Here is a 12,591-nt window from a genome sequence, read left to right on the forward strand (position 1 = left end):
CAAGCCATGTGGCGCTCTGCCCGCCCGCCAGCTCCTGCAGCTTGGCACATTCGGGATACCCCCTAGGTCAGTGCATGGAGCTGTGCCCGGCTGGAGAAGGGGGTTGCGTGAGCGCCTGTTCCGCCCGCAGCCTCACCAAGCCCTTGCGCAGCTCTCCCAGGCCACCGCCGCTGGCTGCTGCTGCCTGCCGCTGCCCCGCTCTGCTCCGCGCATAACTTCCAAACTCCAAAACTCGGGGCCGAGTCTTTCAGCATCGGCCGCTCTAGGAGTGCTCTCTATGGTGGGCCGGCTGCTGGAAGACTCTGTGGCAAGGGTTTAGTTTTGGGACATGTTGTATTTTCGGGGAAACACGGTAGTTGAGTTCTCTAAACTTTGAAAGATCAGTATCAAGGTATTGCAGGATCCAGTCTGGGTTGGTGACCGATCCAGATTGGATCCTGCATCATTATTCTGGGACACATATATTTGCCTTCATTCATATCAAGGTATTGATCTATGTTTTTGCAGGTATTCTGCTATACCTCTCTGCAAAGCTTCCCTACTGCAATGGTTGGCAAGGGGATTGGGGGGCAGTGTTGCTTTGCAGTATTGTAGCCTGCACAAAATTTAATCCCAATTAACATCTCACTCCCCCAAATTCAGATCGGTATAAGTCTCCAGCAGAACCAGTAAACATCCAGAGCTCATCTGAATTGCCTCCATTCCAAGAAATCCCTAAGACTTTTTTGTATGATGATATTAGCCCATCAAAGTGGACCAAATTAGGAAATCAATGTTATGAACGCTAATACTACTTCTATTCCCCCCCCCCCCCGAAGTATTTCCTTGGTGAAAAAATTTGCCGGTGAAGTCACTGTTGCCCAGAGGACACCCAGTTGGGGACTTCTTTGGTGTCCCTGTGAAGTAGCCCACTGTAGTAGTACCCATTAACCTACTTATGGTCACCCACTTTCGAATTGCTGGGTCTGCAGGAGCTGGAGTGTGTGACGGGAGCTCACCCAATCCTATGGCAGCAATGGGACTCAAACACAAGCATGCTGATTGTCAGCTCAGCATTCTAACCTTGTGAGCCACTGCATTACATTTATTACTTGTATTAAAAGGTGAACAGAAGTGGGTTGCTACTGGTTCGCACCAGTTTGGGAGAAGAGGTAGTGGAAATTGTGACTGGGTTGCCGAACTGATAGGGACAGCAGGTTGGCCACACCCACAAACTGGTTCCCTGGTCGCTGTGGCATGTTTTTTTTTGGCATTTTTAATGTTCTACACTTGCACAGACCTATGTATAGGCAACTGTTGCACGCGCGCGGAGCGCACACCAAACTGGCAGTAACGCCAGCAGCAACCCACCCTGAAGGTGAAGCCCACAGAACCGGTAATAAATTTTTTTTGAATGCCACCACTGTTCCAAGTACAGCCCAACTCTGCCGTACTTTCAGTCTATGAACAAGTCACGCACCTTACAAAAGCAGCAGAAATAGGAGGTTGTAAAAAGGTAATACATTTTTGTTGACACAACAGTGTTTGACTTACTGTTTCTAATGAAAAACTTATTTTCCTGCCTCTTCATTTCTTGAGGAAGAATTGATTGGGGAGAGGGAATTCCTACCATTGCTTCCTTATTTTGGTTGTCTGTAGCCAACCTCATTTTGCCAGCTTTCCAAGTTAATCAATTTTATAGTGCCGCCTTAGTCCTTTTTACAATATTGATCTCCATCTTGGTTTTCTCTTCTTATATGAGTAATACACACTTATTGATAGAACTACATTTTTGAAATTTATTATGCCTGGCAGTGAAGCAGTGAAAGAATCATTGTAAAAGCAATCAGGAGGAAAACATGCATTTTTAAATTGAAGTTGTACAAAAAAGAGTGGCTGGCTCATGAATCATATGTTTTGAGAATAAAGCAGTTATTTCAGTAATGACAAATAGTGCCCATTTAAATCCATCCATCAATTGGTTATAGTTTAGTTTGTCACAGGTTGGATAATCAAATGACTTACAGGTAATGAATTACGTAATAACATTTTGTTATTAGGCAGTTTACAGAAGATTCTTAAGTAGGAAAACTAAATTTGCAGTACAATGAAGGTGCAAGAATGAGATCAGAATATTAAGTTGATTTCCCTGCATACAAGAACACTGGATGGGAAATACATGGGTAACTCTTGTCTTCTGAATTCATGAAAATGTTAGCTTTTATTGTCAGATACCAGCAGGATAATAATCATTTTTCTGTATGATTTCTTCTCCGTAGAGAGAATAGGATGGAAGGAGGAGCTGGTAGTAGAAGTAGAAATATTTTTATAGACACCAGACATAATTTATCCTTTTTTTTAGCTTCTGGAAATACAGTAATCATCCTGCTATTTTTTAAGCAGATGGATTCCATAGCTTGCTTATACTATCTGCTGGCCTCCATTGTATTTTCTTGAAGCCATGGTTCTGTGCCCATAATTGTTTTAAACAGATTAACAGAGTTGGAAGGAACCTTATAGGTCATCTAGTCCAATCCCCATTCAAGCAAGATACCCTACACCATCTCTGACAAATGACAGTCCAATCTCTTCTTGAAAGTCTCAAGTGATGAAGCTCCCACAACTTCCGAAGGCAACCTCTGTTCCATTGGTTGATTGTTCTCACTGTCAGAAAGTTCCTCCTTATTTCTAGGTTGAATCTCTCTTTGGTCAGTATCCATCCATTATTTCTTGTCTGGCCTTCAGGTGTTTTGGAAAATAGCAGCCTCTCAAATATTGGAAGACTGCTATCATGTCTCTCCTGGTCCTTCTGTTCACTAGACTAGCCATGCCCAGTTCCTGCAACCGTTCTTCATATGTTTTAGTCTCCAGTCCCCTAATCATCCTGGTTGCTCTCCTCTGCACTTTTTCTAGAGTCTCAACATCTTTTTTATAGTGTGGTGACCAAAACTGGATGCACTACTCTAGGTGTGGTCTTACTAGGGCTTTATAGAGTGGTATTAGTACCTCACTCGATCTTGATTTTCTCTCCTCCCATACCTTGGCTGTCACCAGAAAGTTTCTTTGCAAGAGCTGTTAACTGTGGTGCTTATTTAGAGAGGAAAGTTATGAGTTCTATGGTTGGATATGTTCACCAATATACAAAAAATATTGAAACTGTGCTTCAGTATGTATTAAAATGTATACTATTATAATGAGGCACTTTTTAAAAAGTGTTGTACTCTCATATTCTGAGAACATTGTAAAATCCCAAGAAATCAATTGCAAGTAACCTCCCCCTTATGGACTTTTGGAGTGAAAATGAAAAAAAAAATGAACTTGTGATTTATGGTGATGATGATTAGCCAGAACAAATTATAGAAAGAGTATTTTAATGTAACTTTAATGAGAGAGGTTAAAATATAATTGTACTTATATCTGTTGTGAAGAATATCGGATGCTACTTATTTCTATTTTTCGTTACATCTTTTTTTTTCTACTTTCATCCACCCCTTTTCCCTCTTGCACCTTTAGCTGTTGTATGTTATTTCTGTCTTTTTTCATTTTTCTGTTTTATTTTACTGTGTATTATTTCTTATTGCTGTTAAAACGCTCAGTAAAAATTATATAAAAATGCAAATAGCCTCACAAAAGGAAGCCTCTCTCCCCGCTTCTCTCTCCCCCTCCCCCCCTCTGTGTGTGTGTATTTGTATGCACTCTGCTACTAGACCTTCAGCCTTAGATTCTAACAGGCCCAGGGGATTCCTCTATTGACATGGAAATTGGCTTGCCATGTTATGTCAGGAAGGCCCAGTTTTATTCATTTCAGCTGTCCTCTTCTGGGCATCCTTTTGTTTCTTCGTTTCTAACACTGCCAGACCCACAGATTTGCTTCTGTTGAGAGCAAGGCAAACACATGTGAGTAAAGCTGCTGTAAATGTTTGCTTCCTGTGTATCTTTGTGTATGTAATATGGTAGATTCTGGTGTGGTAATTGGCAAACAGTCGTAAGCTGGCTTGCTTTTTTGGCAGTTTAGTATAAATAAATACTTTCTATTGTGCTTTGTAAAATAATATTTAGCAATTAAGTAAGACGGCTGCAGATTTTACTTCTTAAGATCTGCTTATCTGTTCTTTTTGTTTGTTTATCATCACTTTCTCTGGTACGTAACTGTTTCCATTATTTATTTTTTACTATTCTGATTAAACAGAAATGGGGCTTGACAAAGAAAACGTGAGAACTGTCATATAGAAGTTAACTATTTTCAACTATATTAAGTAATAGTTAAATAATGCATCTGATGTATGGGAACAAGCAATGAAATGCTATTAAAATATCTTTTACGTATATAAAATACTGATACAGTTTGTATTAATTGTTCTAGAATAATGGAAATATTATAGTTTTAAAATAATATATGGCCTTAAACTAGCAGTTGTTTTCTTTAGTTCTCATGAGGAATAGGAGAAGAGCTGATTTTCCAAGCAGAATGTTGTGCCTCTAAAGCAGTGTTTCTCAAACTTGGCGACTTTAAGTCCTGTGGACTTCAACTCCCAGAATTCCCCAGCCAGCTATGCTGGCTGGGGGATTCTGGGAGTTGAAGTCCACAGGACTTAAAGTCGCCAAGTTTGAGAAACACTGCTCTAAAGTGAAAAAATAAAATCCAGACCAAATTCAAAACCATGAGTTTTTCTTAAATATGCACATTTGTGGACAAGTGGGATTGTTGTTGGTGCTTTGCCAACCAGAAGATATTTTCACTAGTAAAATTAGAATAAATATAAATCAATGTAAATCAAATTAAAGAAGCAATTTGCTCTAACCAAAGTATCCAGTAAGTCCCTGGAGTCTCCTCAGTCATTGCTCCCAAATTGTGGAGGTTCCTTATTTGGTGCTCAAATGGTATAATTCGGTTTCAGGAAGTTTTAGGCAGCACCAAAGCCTTTGTGGGGGATCATAGGTTTTGCTGTGGCAGTATTTCCTATTCCAGTACATTTCAGAGTTATTCAGGCAAGAGAATCTGTTAGTTTCCCAGAGGAAGAAGTAAAGTGATCAGCTGCTAGGAATACAAATTCCCCATGAAAGTAGGACTTCTGAAGGTCAATTGACAAGCTCCACTATTTCCACTGTGCTGGAAGATGCCTCTGGATGTGTTGGAGTATACTTTTTCCCTGAGGGATCCATGGAACGTAGTTTGGAAAACCCTAGGCTTTGGCATTACTGGCAGAAGAAACAGCTGCTAAGGGTTTGTATAAGGTGGACAGAAACGACCTCTGTTGGCCTAGCCCAGTGGTGGGCAACCTTTTTTTTCAACTGAGCCAAATCTCGCCAAAACCACGATTGAAATTTATTTTGAGAGCCGCATTTTTAAAACCGAAAATACATAGGATGGTACACTGTTTTTAGTTTCAATAAGTTTTTATTGAGAATATTCTGCATGCAAGTATCCACATAGGTCGGGAGGATACAAATAACACAACTAATAAAACAAAAACTTTAGAACGATATTATTTATCGATAACGTTAAATTCCGTAAAATTTGCCTTACAATGTAGAGAAAATTACATCCTGACAATGACTGACAAAGTCACAACCACTAATGTGAACATTGGCCTTGCATTTCCTTGGATAGTTTTAGTAAGTCAGGTTTGTATGTTGTTGTTTTTAATTTCATCTCTCTCTCCCACTTTCTTTTTTCTTTTTCTTTCTCTCTCTCTGGCTCTTTGTCTCTCTCTCCCTCCCTCCCTTCCTCTCTGTCTCCCTCTGTCATTTTCTCTGGGTGTCTATCTGTCTGTCTGTCTCTCTCTCTGTCTGTCTCTCTCTCCTCCTTCCCCCATCTCTGTCACTCTGTGTGTGTGTGTGTGTCTGTCTCTCACTCACTCTGTGTGTGTGTGTGTGTGTCTCTGTCTCTCCCTCTGTCTCTCTCCCCTCCCTTCCTCTCTCTCTGTCACTCTGTGTATGTGGATGTGTCTGTCTCTCACTCATTCAATTAATCACTCACTCTGTGTGTGTGTCTCTGTCTGTCTATCTTTCTCTCCCTCCCTCCCCCTCTCTGTCTCTGTGTGTATGTGTGTGTGTGTGTGTCTGTCAGTCTCTCTCTGATTCCCTCCCTCACTCCCTCTCTCTGTTCCTCTCTCTGTCTGTCTGTCTCATTCACACACACACACACACACACACACACACTGTGGTCACCTTGTTGAGTGTTCCAATCACATTTGAAACACTCAACAACTGGCCTGCATTTATGGTATTTTGCAGCATGCTGCAAAATACCATAAATGCAGGCCAGTTGTTGAGTGTTTCAAATGTGATTGGAACACTCAACAAGGTGACCACAGTGTGTGTGTGTGTGTGAGTGAGACAGACAGACAGAGAGAGGAACAGAGAGAGGGAGTGAGAGAGGGAATCAGAGAGAGACTGACAGAGCTGTACGCGCGCGCCTGTTTTCCACGGCGTGGAGCAGCGGCGAGATTCTGCGCGGCGAGCGATGATTCCAGGGGCCATCAGTGGGGGGGCAGGGTCTCCCCTCGCATTCCTCATCTTCCCGGATGGCCCCTGGAATCATCGCTCGCCACGCAGAATCTTGCCGCTGCTCCACGCCGTGGAAAACAGGCGCGTGCGCACAGCTCGGCAAATTACAGCCTGGGAGACTTGTCACTCGGCTTTTGCAGAAGCTTTCCTCCGAAGCCCGAGAGGGGGGAGGGGAGCGGGCGCCCGGCACACTGAAGAGCCGCATTAAAATGTGTAAAGAGCCGCATTTGGCTCGCGAGCCGCGGCTTGCCAACCACTGGCCTAGCCCATCTAGTACTGGAGCTTCCATCTCCTGGGTTAGTGCTTCATCATTTCCCTTCTGCCACATTCCATCTTTCTCCTGGCCACTTATTTTCATGCTGTGTTTTCTCTCCCATCTATCTCCTTGGCTCACTCCTCAACTCTCACCTTTTCTTGCCACTACCCTGCTAAATAGGGCTCAGTGGCTAAGATGTTGAGTTTGTATCCAACAGAGTGCGGAAAAGGCAGAGGGTGAATATATGCTTTTACCTTGAATTATCCTTCATTCAGAACTTCTCTCTGCCCTGAAGGGAAACATACCTGTAAAATGAGGGCATCCAATTCCTTGATTATCTTTTTAACCAGCTAATAGTTATATATAGGACAAGGTGGCTCATTGGCTAGGAAGCTGAGCTTGTCGATCAGAAAGGTAGGCAGTTCAGCGGTTCGAATCCCTAGCGCCACATAATGGAGTAAACTCCCTTTTCTTGTCCCAGCTTCTGCCAACCTAGCAGTTCAAAAGCATGTAAAAATGCATGTAGAAAAAATAGGAACCACCCCTGGTGGGAAGGTAACAACATTCCGTGTGCCTTCGGCGTTTAGTCATGCTGCCCACATGACCACGGAGACATCTTCGGACAGCGCTGGCTCTTCGGCTTTGAAGCAGAGATGAGCACCGCCCTCTAGAGCCAGAAATGACTAACACATATGTGTGAGGGGAAACTTTACCTTTACCCTGCTAGATAACAGTTTAGGGCACTGCACTTCTGCATTCATTTTCTAGGGCTGGTTAACTGGTTTGCTTGCTTATGATGTTCCTCTCACTTTCCTCAAGTCTACTCTATACCCAGTTAGGCAGCAACATAGCAGCACAAAGTGAACTTGCTTAAGCAGAGTTGGAATACTTTTACTTGTCTCTTACTTTTACCTGTAGTATTTTAGTTGTATGCCACCCAGAATGGCTCTGTGAAGTAAGCAGTTTCAAAATTATCTCCCTCCCTCCTTCCCTCCCTGTGTGTGTGTATATATCTATATATGTATGCATTCTACTCTAGGCTCTATTGAGAATTTAAAAAAAATAATTCTGGAAAAAGGTATTGGCAAAACCATTTCAATCTTGTTACCAGTAAGTGATATAGATGGTCCATGCAAATCCAAAGAAATTTGAGTTCATGCTGACTCAAAGGAGATCGTGAATGTTTTAGGTAGGATTGTTGCTTGGCTAATATTCTGCCACTCTCCTTAGAGGTATTACGTGTAATATTTTTTTAAAATTTAGTGATAATCATATGCAGATTCTTTTAAATGTAGCTTTGCAGTGATAAGAACCAGAAGCATATGTTCCTGCAAAGCATGCCAGATATCCAGAAGGTATCAGGTGCTGCTTCATTTTTTAGAGGCATCTTTACAGGAAGTATCTATCAAAGCAAAACACCTTTTTGAGGCTTCAGGAGCTGTAAGATAAAGATTCTTGGTAATTTTATAAACTGTTAGATCTTTAGTTTGATATATATATATATATTGTATGTATGTATATGAGTCTATAATATGTGTACACATGAACCTTTTTCATTCACTCCTGTGGTTTTCCATTTAACATAATTTGAAGTGATTCTTGAATTTGATTGACAGTGCTAATACCAGGAGATTAAATACTGCAAGTTGTGGCTTGGTGCAGATCTTTCTGTTAGAGAATTGTATAAATGGAATGGAAGCTTTGGATAGAAGTCTTTCCCATTTGAGCTGCATGTAAAGTTAATTAATTTCTTTAATGAGTTGTTTTGCTTGCTTGTACAGAAATGCCTTAAATTGTTAACAGTAGCAAGCAAATGTTAAAAGACAAAATTTCAATGGTGCTGCTTTTCCCAAGAGATTTTCATTCTGGTTTCATTTGGGGGGGGGGGATTATAGATATGGTAGCCATAACTAATCTGTACTTGCGTAGTTTATTCTTAGGATATTGAACACGATACAGGAGTAGCATTCCAGAATCATCTTCATTTAGATATGGAGCCTTTGATTTTTAAAGTTGTTCAGATTCTAGATTACACTGAGAACTATACTTTTATTTAAGTGAGTGTGAGTGTAAATTCCCTATCATGCCTCTTGCCTGAACATGTGGATGGGCAGAGTTGTGAGCATATTTCTATTTTTTCCAGTTTTGGTCTTGTCGGGCATTCAGTTGACTGAGCAGAATTATAGAATGATCAAATGTAAAAATTTTATGTTTCGCTATGTGTTTTGTATCTATCTGGATTTTGGAAGTACTTTGAAATAATTCCTGTTTGTCATCTTCCTAACTGTTTAAGATGCTAAATATTATTTCATAAAATATGTTTGACCTTTCAAAGGACAGAAGGAAAAGTAATTATTTCAGACTATAACTGATAAGATGCTTGTGAACTTTGACTTTACTTGTAACTATACTAAAGTGTAACATAGCAGAACTATATTAATTTACTTGCTGTTATAGGACCAGGATATAGTTTCTTCCTAATTATTATGATTTACCAATAGAAGGAAAGATCTCTAGTTCAATGTTACATTGTCGAGTTCTTGGTGCTCTCTGATTTGGCTGTTTGCTTGCAGACATTGGTATAATTCTTTTGTTTTATTTATGTGATAGAAACATTCCTGCCAAATACATATTGGATACAAAGTTCAAAAACCCACTGAAGCATGAACTTCGTATTTATCTAGTATTTACAGCTACTTCAGTGGCTGCTTATGTAAACGTGAGAAGCAAATATGTTTTGGGTGAAGCATAACATCTATTGAGCAAGTATCACTCGTGTGATCTTGAAAATATATTATAATCCCATGATGGTTCCTCAGGAAGGCAATAAGAGGACAGAGTTAAAGAAGTGATGTCTCAGTGACTATTTGTTCTGTACAGATGCAGGTGGGAGATGCTGCTGTAGGAAGAACCTAGACCAGGGGTCAGCAACCCATTGCTCTGAAGGCGCATGTGGCTCTTTTATCCGTCTGCTGTGGCTGCCTGTCGCCAGTCGGCTCCACAATCGATAGGGCTTTCAGTTAGGACAGGTAGAGGAAAAAGGACGCCGCGCTAGGAGGAGACTCTATGGTGGGGGAACCGGACTTCTGGTCAGCTCCAGAATTGAACGGGGGGCATCAAGTTAGGACCTTTGTGGCTCTTTGTTAAGGTTGCTGACCCCTGACCTAAACACAAGTTAAGGGAGCAAATGTGTGTCCACACACCATTGGCACTGTCATGGATAACTATATTATCAATAGGTTTTTGGTTTCCTCTCTGGATTTCTACCCCTAGTTTGAAAGAGTTTTACTGTACAATTTAGATTGTACAGACTAAGTACTTAGTGAGGATCTGTGTCATAATTCCTCACCTTGATGTTCTCTTGAAGTTTGGGCTGAAGAATCTAGAAGCTGTAATACAGTCTATCTGGTCAGCACAATAGTACAACAAAGTATTCATAAGTCCAGAAGTTATTTTAATTGCAGTTTGATTATGGCAAAAGTCTTACAGGTTGAACACAATCAGCAGCAATGATCGTTCTGAATGAAATGGATCTCTCTTCAGGGAAGAGAAGGTTTGTAGACAAAATATTGTTTTTGATCATAATTAATAGTGGATATGAAGAAGATTTTTTTTGGGAAAGTCCCAGATCCTGAAATTCTAAACCACAGTTACTCTTAAATAACTATTATTCCAGCCCCAATATGAAATCCGCATAATTATCTGTACAAGATGAACTTCTATTTGTAATAGATTGATTTACATACTGATTTTATGGTTGTTTTTAATGTACTTTGGATAACATACTCTAGAAATGTCCTGACATTAAAGAATGAGATGATGATTCATAAAATCAATGAGTAAATAAAGGCTGTGATGATATAAGAGAAAAGTTCATCCTTCTTTAAATAAATTATCCTCAATTTTCCATCATCATTCTTATTCTTAAAATGCCAGTTTTAAGAAGACCTGAAAAAGTAGGTTACATCTGTGAAGTTTGGTCAAGCTTGATCATTGATTGTGAGTGAAACCCTGTGAAAATTCATTTCAATTGAACAAAAATGAATAGGCCACCATTTAAATTTCCCAATGTCCCAAATGACGTATCTTGTCAATGCGTTGAGGAAGATGACAGTGAAAGGCAATGCCTAAACAACATAGGGTCTAGGGCAAAAGAAAACTGATGATAGCACACTTATGAAAACAATGTGGATTAATGCTTGTGTCAAGTGTCATGTCACATTTTCATGCTTATCCATTTATATAATAAATCATCATGTCATAGTGGATTGTTACTCATACCACTGAAATCAAATTATGACTTGCAATTGATTCTTGGCACATTACAACCAATGTACTATCTGAAGGTGGAGCTCAGTCTTTGGAAAAAGTGCCCCTTAAGGAGTCTTGAAAATCCATAGGCTAGGGAGAGTGCAATGATGAGAAATGTAGGATTTTTCAAGAATCTAAGACTCAGTGATTTTATTATCTTGCTAAGGCTCTAGAATTCTCAAGGGATGCTTCTTTACATGTATAATAAGCTCTGTATATCAATTTGTTCATTCCAGCCTACCTTTAAAGCTGAAGATGCATTTGAGGCAAGGCCTCATTTCATTATGAAAAATGTTTTATCCAATATCCAGACAAATGTCTATGGAGATTCTCAGTCATCCAGGTCATGGTTGTCCCAAAGGTGCTTTTTCAAGAGGCAACTGGACTTTCTGGTTTTTCTTTGAAAATGTTTCACTTCTCATCCAAAAAGCTTCTTCAGTTCTGAAGCACCTTATAGACATCCTGACATATTTTTTTTCAAATATTTACTCAGTTTTCTTTGAATTTCTCTTTGCCTCCTTTAGTTTTTATACAGTGTATTACCATTCATGGTAGCTGGGTTTCATGCCTTATCAGCACTATTAAAAGAAATATATGCATGCATTCAATTTATATTCTGACTTCCCTCTACGAGATCAGTTATATACACAAAAAAGCCCTCCTTTAATATTCTCCCCAAAATAGCAACTCTGTGAAATAAGCTAGACTAAGAATTAACCTAAATCACTCAGTGATTATCATAGTCAAACAGAATGCTGCTCCTAAGTCTCCATATATTTTCTTTCCATTTAAAAAAGACCGTGGATTTTCACACCGTGGATTATTGCAGTGCTGTGATCTATTTTTATGTCAGACAGTCCTCGAAACCTGAACTTCTTATCTACTTTGCTTCTCTTCTTTCTAAACCTCTTTTCTTTCTAATAAATGCTTATTTTAACCAAATCTGTAACCCAATAAGAACTTGAACCTTCAGTGTGCATGTGAGAAGAAAACCAGATACTAGGATTAAAGAACTACTCAGTCTTGATTTGATGGAAAAAGCTTACTTGAACACACTCTAAAATCTTCAAAAATAATTTAATAATTAAGTTCTTCTTGCCAGGTGTCATGGATTAACATGCCTAAAATAAAGTAACTTTTGACTTCACTTTTTCTTCCTTTATCATAAACATAAGTCATTCTAATTTGTAATTACAGGTATATCTACATATGTAATGCAGGTAGAACTCAAATTATGATCACAATTGAGCCCAAAATTTATGTTGCTAAGTGAAACATTTGTTGTGAGTTTTCCCCATTTTACGACTTTTCTTGCCAGAAGCTGTGAAGTGAATCATTGCATTTGTTAAGTTAGTCAACACGGTTGTTAAGTGAATCTGGATTCCCCATTTACTTTGCTTGTCAGAAGATCGCAAAAAATGACCACATGGGTTTTTGTGTAGAACTTAAGGATTCAACTCATGGATTATGTAATAATATTACATAATATTATTGTATTATGAATGTTAAAAAACCAAAAAGAATCAAATCGTTTA

General features: G+C 39.5%; 1 protein-coding gene across 9 annotated transcripts in view; it reads left to right on the forward strand.

Annotated features, from left to right (window-relative positions):
• ANKRD6 (ankyrin repeat domain 6) overlaps nucleotides 1-12,591 on the forward strand; it is a 113,841-nt gene that overhangs the window by 32,923 nt on the left and 68,327 nt on the right. The window lies entirely within an intron of this gene.

This window comes from Natrix helvetica, assembly GCF_964273705.1.
Source record: "Natrix helvetica genome assembly, chromosome: 2".
In the NCBI taxonomy this organism is placed as follows: Eukaryota; Metazoa; Chordata; class Lepidosauria; order Squamata; family Natricidae; genus Natrix; species Natrix helvetica.